Genomic DNA, 13,037 nt, shown 5'->3' on the forward strand with positions numbered 1-13,037 from the left:
CCTCCAGAAGCAGATGTCCCAAAGACACTCCCAGAGGTTCCCAGAGGTCACTGCAGACTGTTTATGAAGAGGGAAAAGGACCAGGTGTCAGGGGGACACCTGTAATCCCAGTGGCTCGGGAGGCTGAGGCAGGAGGATCACAAGTTTGAGGCCAGCCTCAGCAACTTAGCAAGACTCTGTCTCAAAATAGCAAATACAAGGGGCTGGGGAGGGGCTCAGTGGGAGCACCCCTGGGTTTCGGTCCCCAGTACTGCCCGAAAGGACAGGACGGGAGGGAATCAGAGCCGTCTGGACTCGTTCCACCGCTGCGGAGGTTCTGTGGGCGCTGGTCTCTGTGGAGTGCCGTGAGCCACTCTGTGATCAGGGTCCTCGGACGAGCAGGGAAGGGCTCAGGGTGGGCACACGCTCCTGGAGGGGACCCTGACAATGTGTGGGTTCCTCTGCTCATTGTCCCAAGGCCATCTCTGGAAAATTCAGACCCTCGGGGACACGTGTGATCCCTGGGAGTCTGACCCGCTGTCCCCAGCCCTCCAAGACACGTCTGCCCATGTCCTCTCTGTCCCATCAGGGTCCTCGTGGGTGGCCCGCTCCCCACGCCCCGTGTCTGTACCCCATGGTCCTCCTCCCGACGGCCCCCCCTGCCTGGGGCGGTCCTGCAGGGGTCCTGGGCCCTCACCTTTGGGGTCGCCGACAACAGAGAGAGCCGTGTGTCCCCCCAGGGGACAGGCACAGGCGGGCTTTCTAGGGAGCTGGACAGCCCCCCACAGCGGCCCCTGGCCCGTGGTGGATGCGGTCCCCACCATCACGTCCACCTGGAACTCAGTGGGCCCTCACGTGGAAGCAGGCCCTGGCCGGGGTCACTGGCCAAGAGTCTTGAGGATGAGACCCTCCTGGCTTCAGCCTGGGCCCCTCACGGGGAGGAGAAGGAGGTGCCCAGGACAGAGCCAGGACCAGAGGGTGCCCGCAGCCCAGCGCCCCGGGGTTCCGAAGCCCAGGAGCCTCCCTGGACCGGGCGTGGGGGCGAGGCCAAGCCGCCCAGGACATGGGTCACCTGCTGCCACAGCCCAGGACACAGGGCCCCCTCCCAGAGAGACCACAGACCCCAGCTTAGAACCACCCCAAGGGCCTGTGGTCCCCAATCTGCAGCCTCAGGCTCCCCCCCCCCAGGCGGTTGCTGGGCCCTGGACGGTGATCCAGCTGTCCACACCCGCCCACACCCCTGCTCACCCTCCAGGGCTCTGTCTCCGTGGGCACCCTGCCCCCAGGGCTCGCCCTCCCCACCTCCCACAGCCCTATTAATAAAACAAAGTAAAAATTAAATCGCTCCAACACCCAGCCTGCTGCCAGGAGGGCTGACGTTCTAATGCGCTTTCCAAGGTCTTGGGATAATTGCACCAGAGCCCCACCCAGAGAGGACGCCCAGGCCTGGCGCAGGCCGCAGGGGGCACAGGCCGCAGCGTGGCAGGACGCTCCAGGGGAAAGGACATGGCGCGTAGTGAAAGAGGTGGGCCCACCCTGGCCCCTCCGCAGACTCAGGGCGCCATCCAGGGACACAGCCAGCCCCTCTGGGCTGCGGTCGTCTGGGCTAGTTGACGGGAGCCACCAGTCTCTTAGGGAGAAGAGCTGACCCTTTTGGACTGGGGGGTGTGGCAGAGTCCTCCTCCAGGCCTGGGGCCAGGACGTCACTTCTGGCCTATGTCATATTCTGTGCTAAGGCATCGCAAAGGCCCAGGGGCACCTCCATGCCCTGTGGCCTGCAGATGCGTCCATGACCGTGGCGGCCCAGGATGAGGAGGTGCAGCCCTGGATTCTGGAGTCGCTGCCAGGAAGAAAGACACCCAGGAGAGCCATCTCACCACTGCAGACCCACGTGGGCCAGGGCAGGCCATGGGATGTGACGCCACTGAGATTTCAGGTCATGTTTGTTAAAGCAGCAGAGCCTCGCCCATCCTGACTAACACCAGGACCAGCCCGTGCAGAGGGCAACCTGGGGACGCAGGCCAGTGGGTGGGAAAGGAACTGAATGGCAGAGGCGCTTGCCTGGCCTCCAATCAAGCCAGGTACAAGGTCCAAGGCAGAGGTCAGAAGAGGCCCACCAGCTGGCCTTGAAGAGAAGGGGCAGGGAAAGGATGAGATCCCGAGAGGGACCGGCAGGTATGAAAGGCCAGAGGAGAAATCAAACAGGAAGAGGGGCATTTCGTGGAGTGCAGACCCCCGCCCCCAGCAGCACATCCTGGGCAGGGTGGGCTGCAGGAGGGGGCCAGCATCTCCTGCCCCCGCCCGGGCCGCTCTTCAGCCCTGAGGTCTCTAGTCATCCCTCTTCCTGTTCAGACAGGAAAGGTGGGCCCAGAGTGGACAAGAAACTTGCCTAAAGCCACACAGCAAATCCACGGAGCATTTCTGGGGCAGAAGCAGATGGCCATAGAGAACGCCGTTCTGGGGCTGGGGCTGGGCTCAGTGGTAGCCACCTGCCATGCACGTGGGGGGCCCTGGGTTCCATCCTCAGCACCACAGAAAAATAAATAAATAACGATATTAAAAAAAAAATGTCGTTCTTTCTTCCACTCCCTGCTTCTTGACAGCCCGGGGCCGTGGGGCCCTGGTTCACCAGAAACCGTCCCTTCCCTGAATCGGGCACTGGGCACCCCTCCAGCCGACGGGGCTCCAGCTTCTTTGCTGGGAAGGGGACCCAGGGCCTCGGTGGGGGCCTCTGCACTGGGTCCCGTCAGGGGGTCCGGTGGGGACCCCAGTCCCATGCTCCTCTCACCCAGGGGCCTGCATGATACCCCACGTGAGCCACGGAAATGCCGAAGCCACGTGGCTCCTGGGGCCAGCAAGACCCCAAGGGGAAAAGAGTCCTCTGCTCGGCGCTGGGCCAGCCCTTCCTGCCGTCCACTGGCTCAAACTGTGACACACGACTTGCTGCTGGCCAAGCTCAGGCCCCGCACAGACGCATCTCGGCACAGAGTGATGTCCCCGTCCCAGCCGAACCCATCCCCCACCCGGACCAGAGCAGCCAACAGGCACAAGCGCCCCCCGCACACGGCAGGACAAGGGACACAGGAGGGAGGCCGCGGGCCTCGGGTGACCCCCATTCTCGCCCCTGTGGGGCAGACATCACTGACCACCGCCCGCAGCCCTCCACGCTGCTCGGCCAGCAACTGCCGATCCTGGGCCGTGGCTCTGGTGTGGCCCTGGACCTGCCGTCCACAGTGTGACCTTGGCAACGTCCCGATCCAGGGAAGGGAGCATGGCCACCCGCCGTCCCTGACCACTCGGGAGGCACCAGGCCTGGCCATCCCGCCACACCCCCACGATGACCCCCGGAGGCAGCTGGGTCTCCCTGCTTCACAATTTAGAAAGCGGAAGCCCAGACATCTGCGGACCTCACGGGTGAGCCGATCCCAGCCACTTTGCTTGCATCACCTCGTTTACTCTCCTTAACCCTGGGAGGGATCCTCTCGGCATCCCCATTTCCCAGAGAGGGAAACAAGGGCACAGAGAGGTCAAGAGCGTGGTCCAAAGTCACACAGCTAAGGATGAGCAGAAATCCGTGCCTATTCTCCACCGGCCTGGATGGCCTCTCACCCCCCACACAAAACCAGGACAGAACATGGTGCTCTAGAGACGCTCCTTCCAGAGGCTAAACGGCCCCACTCTCTGGATAGCCCCTGCTGCTCCGTGGGCCATGTTGAAATCGCCAGCCTCCGCTAACACCTGCTGCCTGTTAAGGAACTGCATGCTGCGCATGCTCACTCCACTGGTAGGACTAAGTCCTCTGCTTCACATGGGAGGAGCCAGAGAGGTGGTTCGGCTCCTCTGAGCTCACACAGCAAGGCTGGGGGATGAGCTGGAGCCGGAGCCCCGGGTCCTGAAGTCTGGCTCTATGGTCTCTCCTGACCTCAAGGACGTCGGAGGCTCCCAGATGGCCCCGGGCGCCGCTCAAACAAAAGCTTTGCTTCTCCTAGACACAGAGAGCAAGTGTCTAATCCTGGTTATTAATGTAAATAATATTCCTGCAAAGAAAGCCTGCTCCCCGCTTCCCACGGGGCTCGGGGGATTACGTCTGCAGTGTCCCACGTAGAAAGGACAATAACCAATTGACTCTTATTAAAACTCCAGTAATGCTGGTGTGATTGCGGCTTTGATAAGCTCGCCGCTGTGAGCGGGGTCAACCGCATTAGGAAAATGTAATTAGACTAATAAATTCCCTGCAATCCGTTTTTTTCTGTGCAGGGTTCTTTTTTTTTAAATCTCTTTGCTCCAAGGAGGAGCCACGCGTGAGACCTCATTACGCGCATGGTGGCCTGGTGGTGGCTTTGCTGCAAAGTACAGCACTTTCTTAGACCGGCTCTGGGTCTGATCCAAGAACTCCCCTGCGTCCTGGGGCTCAAACAGCAGAAGCCCCAGGGAGCCAGGGTGATGGCCCCCACCCCAGCCACATGCCAGCGCTCCCCCAAGGTGCAGCCTCCCCCCTCCCGTCCTGGGCATGAACCACTCCTTGGCCGATTCCCTGTGGCCAGAGCCAGGGACGTGCCCTGACCCCTTAGTATGGGCTCTCCTCAAGTAATGAGTGGGGTCAGGACTTACTTATGATAAGGACGCTGTGACGCCTTGAGATCCCCAAAGACCAGCAGCTGGGGGCCTGGGAGGGGACAGCCCCAAATCCCAGAGGCCACCCTAGGCCCTGGACTGCAGAGGGAAAGCCCACTCTTGGGGTGGGTGCGCCTGACCAGAGTCCCGTCTTAGGGGGAACCAGCCCCTGAGCTCCTGCTCCCACGACACCCCAACACTGATTTGGGAAATGCAATTCTGTTCCCATGTGATCCATGGATTGGGGAAGAAGCTGAGTGTTAGGAAAAGTTCACAGTCTGGACCCTGTGCCTCCCTGTGCCTCCCTGTGCCTCCCTGTGCCTCCCTGTGCCTCCCTGTGCCTCCCTGTGCCTCCCTGTGCCTCCCTGTGCCTCCCTGTGCCTCCCTGTGCCTCCCTGTGCCTCCCTGTGCCTCCCTGTGCCTCCCTGTGCCTCCCTGTGCCTCCCTGTGCCTCCCTGTGCCTCCCTGTGCACGCGGAGGGCTGCGCATGAGCCAGCGGGCGAGCCACGCCCCACACCGCCCGGCTCCGCCCCACACCGCCCGGCTCCGCCCCACACCGCCCGGCTCCGCCCCACACCGCCCGGCTCCGCCCCACACCGCCCGGCTCCGCCCCAGGCCCGCCTCTCCAGCAGCTTGGCCGGGCTCCCTGGCACGTGGGCGCTCCCTCTCTGGGCCTCTGCCTCCAGGGCTGCCAGGGTGGGAGTGACACCCAGCCCTCCTCCAGGCGACAGGCGGCTGTTGTGCCATCCCAACCACTGAATGCGCTTCAGGCTCCGCTAGCATCTTATTGGATCCCCAGCTTTTCGTGTGTCCATGACCAAGTCCCTCTGTTTCCATAACCCTGCGGTTTTATCGTCCAGTTTTGCACAGCGCGGTGGTTTGGAGGAACCCATATGTCACGTCCTGGGATTTTCCTTGTTGGTCTGTGCTGGATGCCAAATATTCTGCGACCAAGTTCAAAGCTGGGCAGCTGAGTGGTTGTGAGAACAGGCTTCTGAATCAGACTTCCTGGGTGCAGATTTCAGGTCCACAGCTTAGCTGTGTGACCTCAAGCAGGTCACATGACCTCTCAGCGCTTCAGTTTGCCCATCTGTACGATGGGCATCGCTCCCGCAGAGGAGAGAGGATTGCAGAAGCAGCGCATGTCAGAGGCTGGTTTGGAACAACCACAGGAGCACCTCCGGCTGCCTCTGCTGAAGCCCTGCTCTCCCAGCCACCCTCCCCAGCAATGCCCTTCCTGGGCACATCTGCAGTAAGAGTCCACTTCTGGGTGGGGACCCAGTGGGGACCAGACTTCCCTGCCTGGTGTCCTCGTCTCTGACTCAGCAGAGATGTCCCTGCCCACTGACAGGGCCCCTATGCATCTGGCCTCAGCCTCGGCTTCCCTCTCCCCTGGCTGGAGAGGTCTGGGCCCACTGGGGCTGCAGCCTCTAACTCCGTCCCCGCCTGAGGGCGCTGGCCCCACAGGGCAGGGGAGGCCCCACCACACACACTCCTAGTGGACGGGCCACACCCCAAAGCCTGGAGGCCTCTCCCTGGCCCTCCAGGACACAGCAGCTGCCCCTGGACCAGAGGCCGAGACCAGGCGGAGTGATGAGCTCTGCCTGAAGGCCTACTGTGTGCCAGGTGCCAAGTCAGCCGTTTTACACACCCTGTTTGTTCATTCATCCCCGCAACTGCTTGGCAAGGGGATCGGCCACCTCCGCTTCACAGGTGGGGAAACGCGGGCTTCGGAGAGTTCGGGACTCTCACCCGGGTCACAACGGCTGGAAGTGGCAGAGCTGGGGTCTGATGAGGGCCAGGGCCACCGCCCAGGGCTCCACCCAGCCACACAGGCCTGGCCAGGCACCCCAGAGGCCCCCAGCCCGCCAGCAAGCCTGACCCAGCCGCAGGCCTCTCCTGGAACGAGGCCTGGGACGGTCACTCACCAAGCCCAGCTCCCTGTGGTTCTGCCCGTCACCCCCGGGACAGCAGAGGACGGGCCCCCAGATTCCCTTCCTGACACCAGTTTCCAGGTCCCCCAGGGCCCGACCTTCTCTTTGTGCCAATATCTTACTGTCATCTGCCTTCCCCAATGACAAGAAGGGCTCAAGGATGAAGTCACCTCCGTGACCAGCACCGAGACACAGCAGCGGCGTCAGCAAACCTGGCTCCTGGGCCCAGCCTGGCTGCCACCTGCCTTTGGATGGCCTGGGGGCCCAGAGCGGCTCCGTGTTTGACCACAGTTGGAAAAACTCAGGAAAAGACTATTTTGTGACCCCCGCAATGCTCATGAAATTCAAATCCCCACATCTATAAATAAAGTTTTATTGGAACACCGCCAGGCGCCTTCATTTGCATACTGCCCACGGCTGCCTCAAGTTCCCCCCGGAGCTGAAGTTCTAGAGCAGATCCTCAGCCACAGACTGGCCCTCCAGAGAGCAGCCGGCTCTCCAGGTACCTTCCCCACCACCAGGAGAGCCGAGGAGAGCGGGCGGCGCAGGCCCAGCGAGGGGCTAAGCAGCTCAGGGAGACCCTGTCTCTAAATATAATATAAAATAGGGCTGGGGGTGTGGCTCCGTGGTCGAGTGTCCCCAAGTTCAATCCCCAGTATGCTGTGATCTTCCCTCGACATACAAGGGAGTTCTTAGAAGCTCAGAGATGTTAAGTAAATTGCTCACGTCCCACAGCCTCACAGTGGTAAAGCCAGGATTTAACTCTAGGATTTTGACTCCCGGTCCGTTTCTTACCCATCCCCCTATTTCTTGCTAGTCAGAGCTCAAGACTGGCAACTGTCCCATGCCACAGCCCCACCAGAGCCATCTCCTCCTGCCTACAGTCCATCTCGGCTTCACTGTTCATGATGAGATGACCGGCTTACTGTTCACTATGACCTCTAGATCCTCTTCTAACCTTATTGGCTCTTTTTGGTCTTTCCCTCTCTGTGCCCAGTGAGAATGACCAGCTCACTGGCCACTAGGACCCCTTGATCCTCTTGCGACCTCGTCGGCTCTCGTGGGTCTTTCCCATGCCCACTCTTTTTTAAAAGAGTGTGTAAACCCAACACTCGGTAGATACTAAAGCAATTGACCCACAAGCACCCTCTAGATTAGAGGCTGAGATAGCAGGAATTCGATAAAGTTGGTAGTTTGAACCCAGGGTCTCTACACATTTACAAGAGTCAATAAATCTTGCTCTCGGGCTGCCCGCTGACTTCAGATAAACCTGTCCTGCCGAGATTTCACAGTCGGAAAACACTACTCCCTGGGATAGCGGTGGGGTCATGGAAATCTCAAAGCAGCCCCCCTGTTTTTTGTCTCTGAATATCTAGGGGAAATGGTAGAAGCTCTTTTGCCATAGAAACTTGGCTAGCTAAGTGCAGCAGGAGGGATTCGAGAGAGACAACAGAAGGCAAGAGTAATCCATCAGGCGAGGAAGGGGCACACGGAGTTCTGATCTGTGATTAAAGTTTGTCGCCGAGGCTCCTGCCCCGTTATTAACTCTGAGCTCAGGGGCGCAGTGTAAACCACAGACCTCATCAATAAATACAGGGGATCAATATACCCAGAAGGCAAAATTTGATTGTTATTTATATGCATATTAGGTGTGGCAGCGTTTCAACAGAGACCCAATAATCCAGTCCTTGCTTTGCAAGCGGGTGACCCACAGCCGGGTTTGGGGGCCACGGAGATGCTCTTATCGACCTACGAAACCTTTCCCCAAATTCTTACATAAGTTGCTGACATTTAAAAGGTGAATATTTCAGCGCATAATTCAGATTTTTGGATTTTCTTGAAAGCCGTCCAAAGATCTGGCTACAGCAGCCCTCGGTGGCGACCCTGGCGTGACCCTGCGGGGACTGGCGGACCCCAGCACCGCGCACCCCGACCTGGCACCTGCCCAACCCACCCTCAGTCTCTCCCCAGGCCCCGGGGGCTTGTGATCTGGTCCCACGGTCCCCGCATCCTCCCACAGCTGGCCTAGGAAGCCACCAGCACTCCCGACAGAGCCGGTCCCCCAGCATCCAGGGGGACTCGCGCAGCCCGTGCAGAGCCGGGCTAATATCTGTCAGCCACCAACGTGTCCAAGGTGAAAATGAGATTTTTCTGCTGACTCCAGCTTTGCCTGCCTCGTTCCGGCTGCTTCAGGGAAAGGAGGAGCTCGGGCTTCTGCAGGGACAAGGAGAAAGTGTCCTCAGCCCCTCGGTGCGTCCTCCCCGCCTCCCGCCACCCTGCCGCTCACCGCCATGCCCCACGCCAAGAACGCAGGGGCAGAAAACTAGGAACTAAGACCAGGGCAGCAGCCAGGACAGGGCAGCGAACGACCCCTACGTCACAGCTAAGGACTCATGACCCGGAGGAGGGGAGAAGGTGGGCCAGGCCTGGGATCCAGTCCCTTCTCCACTACTTACTGGCTGTGTGACCTTGGCCAAGTGGTCGAACCTCTCTGAGCCCAACCCAGCGAGTCCGCGACCTCCCCAGGCCCGGGAACCTCTCTGCTCTGACCCAGCTCCCCCCTTGCTCGGAGGAACTCAGTCCTGCCCTTTAGCTCCCTTGGTGAGACCCTCCGTCTGAGCGTCCTGAAGGCGCAGGGGGAAGGCTCCTTCTTGGAGACCTTGTCGGGTGCAGGGGGATCACGGGATTTGCAGTCCTCTCTTGGCGGGATCGCCCCACCCCCCCCCCCCCCGGCCCCGCAGTCTCAGCAGAGCTGGGGCTCATGACCCCCAGCCCCAGGTCCGGCCCCAGGCCAGACCCTGCCCATCCGCTGTCCTCCTGGGAAGTGGAGTGTCCCTCCTGCAGGACCTTAAACGCGGGCAGGAAAGGACCCCAGGGCCGGGAGCAGGTCCTGCAGGGACCCCCCAGAGCCGGCCTGGCCCCACCCTCCCAGGCCAGGCCTGCTGACCCCCAGCTCAGCCACGCTCACCCCGACGCGGAACCCACAGGCGCCCAGGCCCCTCAGGACGCAGGAGCGGCCCCGCTCAGCCAGAGGCCCACCCCACGCTTTCTGGAAAGCCAGGCTGCCCCGCGCCCGCCTCTGCAGCGTCCTCCCCCGGTCAGCAGGAACGGAACCCAGCAGGCAGGCGAGGTGGCCCCTTGCTTGAAATAAATCAATGAGGTCGCCCTGAGATGGGACCGAGCAGGTGCCACATGAAGCAGGTCTCTGCAGACCCCGGAAGTCCACATCCAGCAGCTGAGTGGACGGAGGCCAGAGGCCCAGAGCCCCATCAGCGTCTGCAGACCAGAAGGCTCAGGCGCCCACGCACCCAGAGAGACAGCCACACGGAGCAGGGTCAGGGTCGGGGACACAGAGGCCACACTCCTACCCCAGGAGTCAGGGAAGGTCTCGGCCAAGAGGACCCAACGGACAGGAGACAGCAGGCGGGGACGGAGCGTCTCCCAGGACGCACTGCAGCCCCAGCCGGTAGCATCCTCTCTCCGCCGCCCCACGGCATGGGGGCCCCACCGCTCATCCTGTCTCTGCCTCACCGTACAGCCGTGCTCAGAGAGGGAGTCAGATCACGTGATCCTGGCTCAGCCGACCCCAGCGTCTCCCCAGGTATCCCTGACCTCAGCCCCCACTGCCCTCCTGCTGCACCTCAAGCCCACCTTTCAGTCCTACCGCAGGACCTTTGCACACACTGCTCCCTCAGCCCAGAAGCTGTTCCCCAAGGTGTGGCCATGGCTTGTGCCTCCTGCTTCTCTCAGATCTCCACTAAACCTGTCCCTGAGCTCTCCAGCCAAGCTGGCCCTGATCCACCACTGCCCCCTCGCCATTCATCTCTGTCTCCATCACCCTTCCTGCCTGAATCTGCCTCATCTGTCTGCTACGCTGGTCTCAGACAGGAATGGAACATGGAGCAAGAACCTTTGTTTCGTCCAACCAAATGCCCAGCACCTAGAACAATGCCCAGCACACACGGGTCACCATGGACCACGAGGAACGAGTGGGCACCCCTCACGCTCCAGGAGGGCAGGATGCCTGGGCTACCCCCATGGAGCAGGAGACCTGGGCTCCTCACCCAGTTCCAACCCATTCCAGCCCCTGCCCGGGGTCCTGGTGTCCTCTCTGGGCCTCAGACTCCTCATCTGTGGAACTGGGTGAGAGCAGCGCCCCCTGGAGGCGGCTGGGAGGAGGGAACACTAGCCAGCCTGGGGTGACCGTGGGCGGTGCCTGCTGCCCGCACCCAGGGTGCCCAGCTGGCTCGGGGCGCTGGCCGGATCATCCAGGCCCCCCTTGATGAGGCAGGAGGGACAGCAGCCAGGGGGAGAGCGTGACATGAGGCAGCACACGGGTGGCCGGTCCTCGCTGCACAGCCCGGGGACGGACGCAGCCTCTCTGCTGACTGGGTCGGCGCCCAGCCCTGACCCCCAGGCCCCTATGAGGCTCCAGCTGGGGGCAGGGGGTAAATCCGACTCTGGGCCCTGGGAGGGGACCCGCGTCACATCCAGGAGCGGTGACCCCAGGGCTCTGTGCGCAGCCGCAGGGAGAGGAGGGGGCCTGAGCACGTGTCCCCAGCACAGGCTCCTGGGGTGGCAGCTGCGTTTTCCAAGCCTCAATTAGCAGGGCAGGGCCTGTCACGCTCCTCACAGTTGGTCACAATATCACCCGGAGGCTGGCTGGCGGGGTAATCACAGGGATGTGCCCCGGGGCGGGCTGGGGGCAGGGAGCTGGGGGTGGGCGGTTGGGGGGCTGCGTGAACTTTGGCTGATCCAGGCCCCAGAGTCAGGAGGGGTGGTCTTGGGACCCTCCTCCTACCCTCCCAGGGCCAGGGTCAGGCCTGTGATCCCAGGCGCTGGGCGGTGAGCAGGTGGGACGCCCCGTGGTCAGAGCAGGGCCACCAAGGCCAGCAGCCAGCTCAGCCTGCCCCACGGACCAGGAGCCAGATGCCACCCCGAGACCCCATGAGCAGGCGCTCGGCAGAGTGGGGGAAAGAATATCCCACCGGCTCAAGGTCACCAATGGCCCCTGGCTGCCACCAAGCAGGACACGGTGGAAGACGGTCCGTGGACCCAGCTGTGTCAGAGGGAGGTTGGGGAGGGACAGGGACCGGGTACCGAGGACCCTGCTCTGAGCCCCCACAGCTCACCCAGAGAGTGACCCCATCCCCCTGGGCTCAGAGGGAAGGCCCCTCAGGGACCCCTTGTCCTCCTGAATAGTGACCGAGGCCCTGCTAGCCCCGAGAGGGCTCGCCACTGGCCGGACCGTCGCCCCACATGCTGCTTCCCTGGCTGCAGGGGGTCAGGGAACTGGGCAGACCGACCCCGGAGGACGGCCCCGTGGGCCTCAGCCAGGTCAAACCCCAGGGTCACCGACTCCAGGACTCACGTCACCGACCCCCAGGGAGCTGTGACATGCAGGGTCCGCCAGCCCCCACTGCCTGGACACGGGGCCCTGAGCCAAGTACCGTCTTGGGCCCCTGGACCCAGGGGAAGGCAGAGAGGCCGTGGCCCTCCCCATGGAGGCTGGTGGCGGGGAGGGGCCTCCGCGGCTAACCCATCAGTTCTGCAGGAAGCCCCCAGGAAGCCGGGGGCACAGTGAGGGGGAGGGGGCTAAGTCAGTGGGATTTGTTTTGAAGAAATACTCAGCTAGAAACCCGGGCTCTGCCGCCACCCCGGGCCGACACTCCAGGTGGGGCCCGTGGACTGTCAGCAGGTGCGGGAGGCCGGGAGGGGAGGCTGGCTCCGTAGACGCTGGTTGGAGGGATGCTGAGGAGGGGCCCCAGGCCACCTCTGTCACAGCGTCCCATGAGCCTGCCTAACCCCTGACCACAGGGAACGGCCTGGGGAAGACGTGGGCAAGTTCCCAGTGACCAGGACGGACTCCAGTCCCCAGCTCGCCCAGAACGCACCCTTCCTGGGCCAGGAGTGGGCGAGGGGCTCCCCAGCCTCAGCACTCCGCCACTCAGGGCCAGGCATTCCGGTGGCAGGGTCTGCCCTGGGCCCACTCTTGCCCCCCAAGAGCCTTGAGGTCAGGGTGAGGGGGCCTCTGAAGCCCCGTCACCCCAAGGAGGCAGAGCATCTGGGACCCAGGACACCTCGGACGGGTCCTCAGCCCCTGCAACAAGGCCTCTGTCCCCAGATGAGGAACAAGTAGAGCAAGTGGCACTGGGACACAGTCACGTACTAAGGGCCAAGCCAACTGTGGAGTGAGTCAGGCACAACTTCCCTACGTTCCCGTGTGAACCAGGGAAACTGGCCGCCACGGGCAACCTCCCGAGTAGGATGCTGAGAGGGCTCACTCCACGTCTGGTCAACACGTCAGGCCGCCCCCTCCTGCCAGGTGCGTCTAAACCAACCAACCAACAAACAAAGCCAAGCAAGGCAGACGCCGTGGCCCACACCTGTAACACTAGGAGGCTGAGGCAGGAGGATCATGAATTCAAGGCCAGCCCCAGCAACTTAGCGAGGCCCTGAGCAACTTAAGGAGATCCTGTCTCTAAACAAAATACAGAAAGGGCTGGGGCT

This window comes from Callospermophilus lateralis, chromosome 7 (genome assembly GCF_048772815.1).
Source record: "Callospermophilus lateralis isolate mCalLat2 chromosome 7, mCalLat2.hap1, whole genome shotgun sequence".
NCBI lineage: Eukaryota > Metazoa > Chordata > Mammalia > Rodentia > Sciuridae > Callospermophilus > Callospermophilus lateralis.